Here is a 14,448-nt window from a genome sequence, read left to right as displayed (position 1 = left end):
AGAGAGAGAGAGAGAGAGAGAGAGAGCCTTTTTCAACATAAAAAATAAAAAAGAGAGGAGCTAAAGAATTGTTGATTTGGTGTCAGATTCTTTAAATTAGATTCAGATGGCAAATTCATGAGGTGTGTGTGAATCTTGAAATTTCTGAGCATTTTAAATGGTTCAGCCAGACTTTGGAGGTTGGCGCAAAAACTCCTTTTTCTTCCTGCATGGAAAGATTTTTGAACTTCAGAATTTAGAAAGTGATTGTTCATTATCCAAATCCTTTTAAGAGAAAAATGAAAAGGGTGGGCGGCACACTAAAGGAAGAATCTCAGTTGCTGGGATAAGAGACAAAATTATGACTTTCCCACTGATTTCTTGGCCAGTTCTGCCCCTCCCGCATACCCACTTCTACAGAGATTAAAACATGCTTCAGTTGGAGGAGGCATTTCCTTCCTTCTGTGTGGTGCCAGTTCTCAGGGGAAAACATCCATTTTGCTCTTTGATTCTTGTAGCCCAGAGACAGCAATGAAAGGCCCTGCGTCTTCCTAGGGGATGAGAGTTTCTCTTTGGGCCACAGGACAGGAAAGAGACTTGAAGAGTGTATGCTTCAAGCGTGGGTGTGAGAATGGTTTTCCCCAAGGCCAGTGAGTTGGCCTGAAGCCCAGAGTAAACCATTCATGCACCTTAAACTGCAACACAAAAGAGAGAGGGGTGAGGAGGAAATCGCTAAATGGTGCTGCCACTTGCTGCCTGTTTTCACGGTGTCTTGGTGGGGCATGACCTGAAGCTGCTGCATTTTTTCACTTCTTCCCACAGGGGGAGTAAAAGATGCACCTCTCAGTGGGTCAATTAACTAATACAATAAACCAAAGTGATAAAAATCTTCCCGAGCAAAAGCAAGGGTTGGACCTATTTTCATGCTACTATGGTCCCACATTTCCAAATGCAATGATGTTTAGTCTTTAATCATAAATCCTAGTTCTAAAAACTGAGGAGATAAGAAAGACAAAAGATGTCTTGATAAGAAATGGATGCTCAAAATGTAGATCTCACTTGATCCATTCTGATCTGAGCACTCAGCTTCAGGTTATAAGAAAGAAAGGGGAAAAAAAACATAAAATGAAGCAGAGATTTCTTGCAATGTGTGATTGCTCTCTCTCTGTTTCTAATTAAAGACAGAAATGGAAAGTAAAAGTTTTGTTTACTTTTGAATCAAAGAGAAAATTTGGGGCATGCCACAGAGTAGATTAGGCTAAGTGTAGGTGTGCAAGTGTCCTGGTGTGACTGGGACCAAAAGATTTCCCAAGACAACGCACTTTTAGTGCTAAAACAAGGATGTACCTAAAAAATCTTGGACAACAGTCATCTTAGCAAACCCCCATCTAAAAACAGGGTGATGAAGCCGGGCGTGGTGATACATGCCTCTAATCCCAGCACTCAGGAGGCTGAGACAGGAGGATCTCTGTGAGTTCGAGACCAGCCTGGGCTACATAGTGAGTTCCAGGTTAGTCTTAACTACATAGTGAGACCTTGTCTCAAAAAACAAAAAAAAACAAAAAATAAATAAATAAAAATAAAAACAGGGTCAGCGCTTCGGTGGCCTGCTGAGCAAGCGCAAGGACCCGAGTTCAATCCCCAGTACCAAAAAAAAAAAAAAAACTGTAAAAATAAAAACAGGGTGCTTTGCCAAGCTCAATTGTTAAACTTTTAAATTTATCCCAGAATTAGTGAAATGGAAGAGATATGTTGCTTATTGGACTTCTGTTGTTAAAAAAAAAAAAAATCTGCATAAATGTGAACGTCCACAGACACAGGATTTAAAATGATGTACCTGAATTGTTTGGAAAAAAGAAATAAGACATGTGTTTTGGGGAGCTGTTTTGTGATATTTGCTTTTAAGAAGTTAAAACAGAATTTTTTGCTCTTAACTCTTTTCCTTAACCTGAGAGCAGTAACCATCCCAAGTCTACAAAGCAATTGAGCCAGCCTTTCAATGAGAAGCCAGAAGGAATTTTCCTCTAGTGCCCCAGCAAAGTATTGGCTCTTTAACTCTTGACTTCCATGAAAGACTTTTGCTAACTATATGCATAGTAAGGGATTCCTCATTCACAAAGTATATTCATCATTAAAAGGATTAAAATAAAAATATGCACTTCTGCCATACCTCAGCAACCATTGAAAATTGTGTCCCTGAGGAGAATGTTCATCGGAGTTGTAAATATCAACAACTGATCAGTAACTTCTTGGAGAGGCAACAAAGTCATAAAAGAAAATACCAAAGGAAAATTACAGCATGTTAATGAGGATGTACTCTGTCTTTATAAGAGGTTTAAGTAAGACTTCTGCTTGTTGTAGAAATTACTCATAAGCATACACTAAGAGCCTGCACCATGCATAGTATTTTACTTGATAAAAAAATTCATTACACTGTTTGAGAAATAGTTAAAAATCCAAAAGTGTGAGCCATCATGTTCAAGAGAAGATAAAAACGAAAATGACAGCAATGATTACAGAGAAAGAAGCTTGAAGCTGATTGTTATTGTTAATGGTATTAGAAGAGCAGGTATATACCCAAGAATAATTTGAATCTAGAGAATATGAGGACATCGTGTGCCTGATGTCCTGTTTGTCAAGCAACAGGGACAAAGAAATTAGGTGGTTATGATAATTAGAAAGGGTTTCACTCTTGTGCAGTATCGTAGGAAAGATGGGATGTTGAATCCAGTGGCCTTGAATTTGTATCCTACTTCCATTCTATACAATTTGATCTTGGGAGATTTTTTAATGTCTTAAGTCTCTGTTTCCACTTCTTAAAATTGGGGTATTAGATTGAACAATATGAAACTGCTATTTCAAATTGCTATTTCCTGTCTCATAAGGAACATGTAAGAACAAGGATTACATGAAATAAAGAACTGTTTCACCTAAGCATTAAGAGCAGTCTCTGTGGCTATAAAGCTTTGATTTAAATACTGGTTTCATAAACATCTAGTTATGTGACTATATTGATCAGGGACCTCTCCAGGAACAGAATCAATAGAAAAAATAAACACATACACCTGCACACACACACCATGGGTAGACAGTTCAGTGCTCCACTGGTCATAGTATACAGTTTTGTCTTGATAAACCTACCTGAGTCATTGACAGCTCATTTATGACACTCGACAATACATATGTACACAGCACACATACATGTACATAAATATGGCGCATGTGGACACAAAAAAACTACATCCTTTATTGGTGTCCCATCAAAAAATAATGCTATTCAATACAAAAATCGGTTTTTTAGACTTCAGTATTTCATTTCACACTGACACATGAAATCATAGTTGATGTTCAGATCAAAAGCTTTAAAGAAACAAAATACTCATTGTTTAGTGAATTTTAAAAATTACTAAAAATGCCTTAACTTTCTAAAACTTAATGTCACTTTTCCAATGTCTCTAGAGTTCCCTGATCAAAAATAAAATTTGTATTTGGGGAAAATTATGTGCATCAGAAATTAGAGACATTGATATAGGGTTTTGTTTCCTGGCAGCCAAATAATAAATAGAAGAATTATCAAGTTAACTGTAAGGTTTTTCTGTTGAACATATATCATAAGCATTATAGTAGTGTTTGCTCTAATTAATCGTGGGCTTCAGGTGAAAATGAAAATTTGAAGTCACCTTCGTTTGGCTCAAATATATGTTATATTTATATACAGGAGCCAATAAATCTCTGATACTTTTATTGATTTATTAGAAATAAAGGCTAAGCTTGTTTTAAACCTAATTGTGACTTGCACTGATGGACAAATTGCATAAAAATTGTGTGATCCAAGAAGTTAAATGCTTGTGAATTTTATGTGGTTTTGAATCTTTGTTTTAACTATTCAATTTTGCTAAAAAATCTCTAGTAGTCATGGAAACCAGATATCTAGTTATTTTAAAAGATTCTTAGATACTCTAAAATCTCACTAAATAGTTGCTCAGTAACCAAAAATTTTAATTGTCTGTCATGACAAATCTAGAAAACCACCTTGTTTCAATTTTCAAATACTTCCTGTGGAATTTAGTTGGAAAAACCTAAAGCATGATGGGACCACTGGTGGCCTGCTATTGGAAAACTGAAAATTGGAAAATTGATATTTTATTTTCTATTGCTTCTTCATATTATTATCTCACAATGGGTGAAAATTTTGTAAATGAAAACTGCATGCCAGGCGTGGTAGCACATGCCTGTAATCCCAGCACTCAGGAGGCTGAGGCAGGAGGATCGCTGTGAGTTCGAGACCAGCATGGGCTACACAGTGAGTTCCAGAGTAGTCTGAACTACATAGTGAGACCCTGTCTCAAAAAACCCAAACAATAAAAATAAAAAACTGCATATTGTGTGCTTTTATGCATTGTCTGATCTAATTCTTATAAAGTGAAACATGACCAATCCAGTTTTAAAGATGAGACTACAGGGACACACAGGACTTGAGAATTTATGCAACATGAATAATAAAAGACAATCTGACTCCGAAATTTCTTACTTATAGTTGACATGCCTTAACAAATTCTTCAGGTACAGGGCAGGAAGGAAAGCCCAGGTGAGACGGAAGTAGCAGGTCAGGAAGGAGAGAAGGAGGAGGGCACCGTGCTGGGGAGCACGGATCTGCATCACGTGTCCAGGGAGAGGGTGTGGCCTCCTTTGCCGCACACAACACACAGACCCGGGAGGGCAGAGGCACAACCAACCAATTGTATCTCAGTCGTCAGGCCATTTTTGACAATCGTAGAGGACAGTCAAGGAGTGTTGGAGACAAAAGCCAGATATTTGTGGAAGGTGAAAAGCAGAGCTAGAGTTCCAGTCCATTGCTTTGAAATTTCTGAATTCTCAAAAAAGAAGAGACATTTGATGTAGACAGAGAGGAAAATGGCATCAAAGGTGGTTTTCTTTATCAGGAGAGAGGGGAAGAAGGTAGAGATACAGAAAAGGGGAAGACGGCTGGAGGAATGGAAGAGACCTGAAAGCGAGGGATTCATTCATCTGGCCTAGAGGACGTGGGCCTGAGAAAGGAACGATTCCTTCTCTGAGACAATGAGACAGGTCATGAAGAGCTGCGTGAAGGTGGGTGGAGCAGTCGCTGCTCAGTAGCCTATGCGACCCGGTGAAGGAGGTAAAAGAAGGCGCTGAAAGGGGACAATAGAGACAGAAGGTGACGCCAAAAGATCAGAAGGAAGACAGTGAATGTGCAAAAATCTTTGAGGGAATTGGAGAGTCCCACAGCTCTGAACAAATAAAAGCACTGACAAGAAGTCCTGAGAAGTCAGCTAAGGCTGGGGACCATTGCTCAAGTTTCCCTGCCTCATCAGAAGGTGGGTTTCATCCAGGGTGTTTATTCTCCTGTGAAGTGGGACAAAAGTATTCAACTGAACTAATACTCAGTTTTGCTAAGCAAAAGCAGTGAAAGGAGGTAGTAATCAAGATTTCAGATGCCTAGCAAACATCATTTCCTACTAGAAGTAAACTGAAGTCCTCGCACCAGTTTTTGACAAGAATGGTCATTTTTGTCCTACATTTCCCAGTCTCCCACTGAGACCAACACAACCTGAAGTTAAATCACATTCCCAGGATGCTTCCTAGGAGTTCAAGTATTTCACAGTGTGAGAGCTTGACCCATAAACACTCCTGGGGTGCTCCTGGGGTGTAAGAAAATGAACTTTAATTCAGGTCCTTATAGCAAAACAGCAGAAACGGAGACATGTACTAAACAGATAGTGCCGTGAACAAATGACTGGGTATGCCTGTGGATTCAAAGCATTTGTGGTGTGGCTCTCAGAGGGGATTTTATCCCCATTTACAGGCCAGTTTTTACAATAACAAAAATAAAGTCATCCTTCATTGGTTCATAAACCAGTTACAGAAAGTTCACACCTTTTTGCCTAAAAAAGAATCTTGGCATTGCAAGAGAAAGATCATTCAAGTAACCCCTTTAATTTCTAGAAAAGGAAGCATCCACCCTAAGGGTAAAGGATTTTATAGCAAAGTTCCCAATGAGAATATAATCCTTATGCTTGATCCAGCTCCCTTCCAAGTTAGAATGAGACTTTGTTTGTTTGTTTTCCTCTTTTTGAAATTCTTGGCATGGCGATTAATCCTACAAATACAAAAATAAGCACTTTAAATTATTTGAGAAGCCACCCAGGGGCATCGTCCAAGGAGTATTTGCAGGTACTCATAAGCTGAACTGAATACGACTTTGCAATTTGTCGACTGACTACTATATTTGTAACCCAAAAGAGGGACTTATAAGGAGGCAGCTTATCATAGACTAATCCTTCAAAACTTATTACCTCATGGAATAAATGATTAATCTCTTTATGTCTTCATTTTTCTTTCCACAAAATAGGTACACTAGTACTATTTTATAAGATTTTCACAAAATTATTTGCAAAGTATTTAACGCATCATGAAATATAAAGGTATTAAAAGAACAACAGTTGTTGCTGTTAGTATAAGAAAACGGCTTTTCTGTGAGAAGAGCGAACACCCAGTAATTATTCTCCAGTTCAACCTTCATGCTGAGAGTCGAGGTCAAGCCTTGAGGTGGGAGTGCACGTGCTGAGAGGGTGCTCAGGGCACCAATCCTCCTGCCACTCTGAGGGCCGGGTGTACGTTTCTACCATCGCGTTGATGGGAGCTCTGGAAACAAAGTACCCACCCCTCCTCGGCCAGCCCACAGACCCGGAGTATGAGGTTGCCCGGGCCAACACCAGCCCCACAACTTGCCTCCTTTGTTTTTCTCAATACATTGTAAATTCTTCGAGGGCAAAAAAGGAATCCCACTCTTCACAGGAGTCCCAGGGGTGAAATAGATAACAAGTATCTGGCCAGCTCTGAGCAAGTAAGATCCAACCCTCATCTCATCTGAGCTTCAATTCTTTACGAGCTAATGAAACTCTCGGTGGTGGAACTGGGTGTCTTCATTTACATCCCAGAGAATGAGGTCAGCGATTGCCTTCGCAGCTTCTCTTCCAGCTAACAGGTCCTGAGCTCTAGCTATTTCCTTGAGTTTTCCTGTCACAGGGGAAGCAGCTTCCAACAAGGAGAGAATTATACAAGAACTAGGCATCCTAGGGTTTATCCCCACAAAAATCAGAGGTTAGAAAAAAACAAGAGTGTTAGCGTCTATGGAACTCACATTCCTAGATGTACGCAAAGGTAAATAAGTTATCAGATGGGCCGGGGATTTAGCTCAGTGGTCCCGCCGCCTGCTTCACAAGTGAAAATTCTTGAGTTCGATCCCCAGTACCAAAAAAATAAATAAATAAAATAAGTTACCAGATTAGCATATACAGTATGACTCGTCATCCAAAGACAATACAGTTTTCCCCTTAGGAAAAAGACTATCAAGGATGAACTTTGGAAATGCTGACGGGGCCAATGTCCTCACCTGTAAACAGCCAGCTGAATAACAGGATGTACAGTTTCACTCTTTCTTTAGAAAGGAAACTCCGCTATTACGGAGGTGTGAAAAGGGGGAACTCCGGCTGTGAGCTGCGTCTGTTCAGAACAGAGCAATATCGCACAAACTGCCTCTGTGCCTGCCTGCCGCGAGCCCCTTTGGGAGTCAGCCTTTTACACGCTCTTAATTTGAACAAGTCTCACCGCAGCTTCTCAGGTGGTGGGGAGGACTGAGATCGGACCGTGCAATGCGCCTGGACAGACCCAAGTAGGTCATTGATCCAGCCCGACCTGGGCCGCAGTGGTCCCCCTGAGGTGCTGGCTCTCAGTGCATCCCTCGGCCACTCTCCGGGAGTTTCCTTGGGCAGTCACCATCCCAGTTGTATGCTTACATTAACATTTTTTAAGTCTTTGGTAATACAGATTGTTGATATTTTTCAGATATTTTTGCACTCTACATAGAACCTCTAAATTCTGAAACACAGCTACAGTTTGCGGGTGCGCACACACACGTGCTCATTTACGGGCATCTGGGAAACACTTGCTTCCCAATCCACCCCGAGGGCCTGGAGATGTCACAGCTTACAAGGGTAATAGTTTAGACGTGACCGCTAGGACTACGTCAGTAGAAGAGCCCTCAGATGCCACGAATGTAGAAGAGAACTAGTCGTGTAAGTAGTAAGATTGAAGCAGCATTCAGTTAATGGATGGGAGAGTCCAGCTAAGGCAATTAAGGAGCAGGTGAAGGCAGTTTCCTCTGAAAATCACACAATCCCCATCTAAAGCATTATGTTTAAAGTTTCATACTCACTGTTAAGAGTGTGAACGGTAAAATTAATCAAGAAAGCAGAGTTATTGTGCCAAAGAGACCAATTTGACAGTGAAATAGAGGTCAAAACCTCACTCTAACACAGAAATTGGAAACTGCCAGGTGTCCCAATGCTATGGCATAGTTCAAAACGGGCAGAATTGACGTATTATTAACCATGCCAGCTGGTATTGTAGAATTTATGTTTGCTTTGTTATGTGAAATGTACAATCGTAACAGAAACATTAAAAACCTGCACAGGTTCAAGGAAGGGCACATACGTTAAATCAATTTTACTGTAATGAATAAATCTAACAGCAGAGGGCTCCCTTCAATGCCTGGCAAATGCTCAAGGCAAATTCTGAATGGGGGTTTTCATTGTTTGGTAACCTCTGGTTACAATGGAGAATTTCTGTGCGGTGGCGGCGGGGGAGAGATCAACTATCTACTTTTGTAAATAAATTACAAATGCAACGTTTAGGCCTTCTGTTCCTAAGCCTCGTTTCTCTTTAAAATTTATTTTTCCACTGTACTTTTTGCTATTGAGAAACTTGATCTGGCATTATAAATGCAGTGATTAAAGATGGTCCAGGTGTAAGGTAGCTCATGACAGTAGGTTCTATAAGTTCTCTAAGGTATTTCAGGCTACCTACCTGGTGACATAGACAACACTTCCACACAAGTGTAATTTTTACCCTATAATCCCTATAACCAAATGGACAAATTACAGACACAAGAGAGCTGCACTGGACAATCAAAACTCTAACAACACAAGGCTTTGTGGAAAGCTGACATCTGGTTAAACACCAAGATGTTTTAATATCAAATAAAAATATTATTTATATTTTTGAAGATAGCTTTAAAGTATCTTGAATAACAGAATACATTACTCTACACAGTAGACTGTATGCAGGAAATTATGTTTTCAGTCTGCTACTTTTAATTTATTTGAAGAATATAAGTAAAAGTAAATTTTCCTTCAAAATGCTGTCATTCGATTTGCACACTGCCCTGTACAGTGATTTTTCAAAGATCAGTTTTAGTGCTAGGTTCACAAGACACTTGTTTGCATACTGATTTATCTTTATTTATATGTACACTTGTGATGGCTTCTTTGGAGTCACCGAGACCTACCATTAACTATACCAGGTGTCAGCAAACATCATAGGGAGAGCATATGTAGCCTGATTCCCATTTTTCTATGAACCCAAGATCAACATGATTTTTACATTTTTAAATAACTAAAAGAAAATCCAAGAAACATATTTTATGACTTGTGAAAGTTGTATGAAATTTAGAGTTATGTCCATAGAGCTTTCTACCTCATCAAAATAGATGTGGAAATTTGCCTCCTTTCTTGTGACATAACCATTTACTTGATATTCTCAACTCTGCTCTTGACCACAAAGCACTTTATATTTTATTTACTGTCTATAAGCAGAAAAAGCTTGCCAACCTCAGAATTATGCAAACCTGAAAACCATTCTTTAATGATCCTTGGGTTGTTTCTAGAGAATGAAACGCTTTGCTCATTTAGCACTGGAAGCAAGCAGTTTGCAACATTGGCTCCCAAAATAATTTGTACTTGGCCTCTACCTGGGTAGTTTACAGAGCTATTGATGCTTGTTCCCAGCCCCCAAAGTCTGTGACTTAATTGGTCAGAGGTATAACCTGGACCTGAACATTGGTATCCCCAGATGCCTCCACTGTGCAGTGTGGGTACTTCTAAATTAGTGCTTGGTCAAATTCATTCTCGCCAGCTTCGTCTGGGCCCATGCGGCTTCCCCACAGCTGCGCCAAACTCTCCCAGCTCACATTGTTTTCCAATCCCAAAACCTCAGGCTCCATTTCTTGAGCAAGTGGCATCCTCACCAACTCGACTAAAGAGATCAAGGGTAAACCATCATCAAGGCTGCCTATTTTACCTCCTGAGTGGAATTCCTTCCTTAGGTCCATTGTTTTTTCTCTCCATCACTACAATGGTAGAAAAAAAGTCTCAAATGAGGCAGACCTGGGTTTGAGATGTGTGTCACGGAGTATATTATTTAAGCAGTTTGAACATCAATTTACTCACTCATGAAGTGGGATGGATTAGGGATCTTTGTGAAGTCTAAATGAGATCTCCCTGCTCTCTACAGTGTGGTGCTCAGATTTGTGCTGTGGGTGTCTCGTGCATAGCCCTCAGGCCTTCAAAACTGTGGCTTCCACCCCGCCTATGACGAATCATCATCGTAATCACATTCCATGGTGGCCGTGTGGCATTTGTGTTTGGGAAGCACAGTGTTAGGAAGCATTCTGTTTCACTCCATACAAGGCTTTTCTTGGTCTTTCCACAATACTGTGTACACAAGATGTACCTGGTTCTGTTGACAGTGACTTCTCTGTACAAAAAGAGATATGTTTGAGCTTCAAAAAAAAGATCTGTCAGGACCTGGGATGTATCTCAGCCACAGCACCCATCTGGCAAGCTCGAAGTCCTGAGTTTGAACCCCGGTACAATGTCAGCTATGTATAGGATAATTTGAAACCAGAAGAGACTGGGGCAGGAGAAGGGTAGTTAAAAGCATGGGGTCACATTGTGCACCTTAAAAGAAGATAGTCCATCTGAGCAGACATGAGCCCACTGGCAGAGCCCTCAGGAGCTAAGCCAGTCTTGTGAAATTCTCCTCTGGAAGACACTGGCTGGTTTCAGAACACATGGCTTATTGAACACAGCAGGCCTCAACTGATTGTCCTGGGAGGCAGTGTGACAACCACAAGGCAGGAGAATTAGATGAGGTCCTGAACTAGGGTGTAGTAAGTTGGAGCAAAAAGCCAGGATGAATTCCAGAAAGTGCCAAGACTGCGGAAGGCACTGGGGGAAATGTGGGGTGGAAAATGGACTTGGACTTCTTAAGAAGGGTTTCTGGAAGGAGATAAGATTTGGAACAAATCCCAACTGTTTATAAAATTGAAGTACAGAGGTGAAGTACAGTCAAGTACAGGTTGAGCGTCTCTAGTCTGAATCTCAAAATCTAAACCTTTCCAAATCTGAAACATGTGAGGACCAGCACAGTGCCCCAAGGGTAAATCCCACACCTGGCCTCGTGTGGCAGAAAGCAGTCAAGGTACAGAATGACTAAAAGAACTGCATAAAATTACCTTCAGTCTGTGCGTATGATGCATAAACACATCCATGAATGTTGTATTTAGACCTGAATCCCAGCCTCCAGGTACCTGATTACAAATATGCAAATATTCCCAACTTTTAAAAAGAAATCCAAGATTCAAAACATTTCTAGTCCCAAGCTTTTCAGATACAGAATACTCAACTTGTCTTTAAAATGTCATAAATGGTTTTAAAAGAGATGATGTTCAGAGAATGGCCCCATAGCCCCGTAAGGCAGGAAGAGTAATGGACCACAGGTGGAAAGAATGGAAGAGAGCCAACCCATTAAGCTGTGAAATGGGACAGACCACTTTATCCTCTTCAAATAACTGTACCCAGCTATACTATGCCAAGTCCTCTCTAAAAACAAATGTGCCCTATTCTGGGGTTTTCGGTCTTTTTATTTTATTAAGATATAGTATTATATCCCATTCAAAACTTCTTTTCTGGCTTTCCCCAGCCAGAGGTCTGGTCTTTACCTGATGCTTCCCCCTCCCTCTGTCTTTGTGAGCTATCACTGGAGAGTTGGCCGGGACAGCCTAGGCAGCAGCCCTGCCCTTCACTACCACCTCTGCCTGTCTGCAGCCCCATGTGGCTGCAGGCTTTCCAGCAGATTCCTCTCGGGAGCAAATCTAGGCTCTGACTAGTCTGGGTGCACCTCTGGCTAACCCAGCTAGCACTTCTGCATGGGGAGCCAAGGAGTCTTCTAGAGATCATTGAGCCCTTTAGAGGATAAACTATAGCACATTCAAATTTTTAAAAAGCTGGAAGTTGTGACTCATGCCTGCAAGCCCAGAATTCTGAGAGGCTGAGGCAGGAAGATCACAAGTCCAAGCCCAGCTTGGACAACTTAGTGAGACTCTGACTTGAAAAATAAAAATATATATATATGAAAAGGACTGGGGGTGTAGTTCAGTGCAGGCTCTGGCTTCAATCCTTAGTACTGGAAAAAAATTACAGTTTATTTGAACAGAAAATAATTCATGAATGGTTATCTGAAGGATAGGCAAAAGGAGAAAGTGTTTACTGGGCAAATCTGAAGGCAGAGCAAATAAATCACTCAATTCGTTCTAGTTTGAATGACCGTCTTACTCCTGCTTAGGTAGGCACCTGCAATCGAGCTTCTGTTCCTTTTACATCCTGAGTTAGGTTTTCATTTGCTTTAGCAGGAAGCGAAGGCACTACAGCCATCTCTCTGTAATTGCTTCTCCCTTAGTTATCAAAATGCCTCCAAACACCTCTAACCACCGTCGCCATTCCCAGGTGCCTGTAGGTGAGTGTAAAGTAAGTACCTCTTAAAAGTACTTGTGCCCATGTAAAGGACCAGTGAGAAATCCTATTGACCTCTGCACTTGGTAGTTTCCTGTCCCATATACAAGTGCACCTACATGTACTTGTGTGAGCACACACATGTGTGCACACTCACATGTGTGCACACAAGCGCACACAGGCACACAGGCACACACACCACATAACAGCTCTGAAGCGGTTTCACAGCACTGCTAACTAAGCAGATATGCAAGTGCCTGTGCATCCTTCTGTAACCACCCTCGAGTTCCTGAGTATCTTGGACCCCCTTCTCTCACCCTCAGCAGATAGCATAGAGAAAGTGGGCACCTCACTCCCTCAGTGGCCTCTCTTCCCATTTGATGTCAGCAGGGGTGAAGGGCAGTGAGGTCCAAGGCCAAGCCGGCTGACGCAGTACTGCCCGGGATGCTCTCCACGGAGGCAGTGGCCCCAGGATGCACAGTGCTTGGAGCCTAGAATGTAGAGTGCATTCGGGGTCCTCCTTACAACTCTGCAACATGCAACCTCAATGTCACATTGTTATAAGACTAAGAGTTATTTCTTGGAGAGAGGAAGATAGTTGCTCAACTTTACAACTAGATAAGAGAAGACATTTAACTACAGAGCCCATCCTCCCTCCCATTGGTTCTCAATAAGTCACTTTACCTACTAACTGCCTGAAAGCTTTTGAGCTAGAGAACTGCAGGAAGAAGGTGATGGCCACATCTATAAGCACATCCATTCGTCTATCCCCAGTAACACCCATGTCCTTTTTACAAGGTGACATAATCAGCCATTGTGCTAAATGCAGAACTAAATTAACTCACGAGCTGAAAGCGCCTCAATTTATTATGCTATAGAGAAGAAATGCAATCCATTCTTTGTTAGGAAATTGTACATGTTACTTTAAACTCCTCCATTTTATACCTGACTTCCGGGTTCTTCCTAACTTGTTTCTTTTTCCCAGCCCAAGTTTCGTTTTCCTCCCCGAGTTGAATTCTTCCCAGAAATGACGCCGATATCTGATAAGGGACTCCTGCAGGACTAAGACCTTATAAGGCAATGTGGCCTGCAATAGGTTAAAAAACAGCTAATTCCCCTAAAATTGCAAAACTCCCACCCAAGACCCTATAAATGAGCCAACACTCCTTCCCTTGGTACCCGCCTCCCTTTCTTCGCCTCCCGGCCTTTGTGCCTCGCCTGACTCCCTTCAGTAAAGATCTCCTGCAGGACCTCTCGGTGCGTGAGTGACCTGATTGGGAGGGGGCGCCCGAAGGGGCACGCGCGACCCCCTTTCATTCTTTGCTATCCTTTGTATCTATTGTACCGCAATGTCTGACTTGCTGAACACTGGACAAATCCTAAGAGGCAAGAATGCAACCAAGTAGTGAATGAAAAGGGCCTTCCCTTTGGGAACTCCACTCCACCTACATCAGTATAGATGTTGAACTATAACCAGGGCAACAATGCTTAAACTAGTTTCTTGTGCCTTAAGAAAGGTCAAACTGGAGACTGTGGTAACTGAACATCTATTTGTAAGTTACACCAGGTCTATACAAACAAAGGAGAAAGAATATTCCACATCCACTAATCCACTGGTTCATCTCCAAATTAGAGAATGGACACTCAGAATTTACTTAGCTGTTCAATACTGTGAGCATGTATGCTGTCCTTTGTTTTACTGGGGACTGGCAGATGTGCCTGTGTGGACACTAAACCCAGAAACCTGGGGCGGGCTTGGGCCCAGGACCTCCACTAATTCCACAGGATCAGATCTGAA

The sequence above is a fragment of the Fukomys damarensis genome, unplaced genomic scaffold (genome assembly GCF_012274545.1).
Source record: "Fukomys damarensis isolate Sample0158 unplaced genomic scaffold, DMR_v1.0_HiC HiC_scaffold_14, whole genome shotgun sequence".
Taxonomy (NCBI): domain Eukaryota; kingdom Metazoa; phylum Chordata; class Mammalia; order Rodentia; family Bathyergidae; genus Fukomys; species Fukomys damarensis.
Note: the sequence above shows the minus strand (reverse complement) of the source record.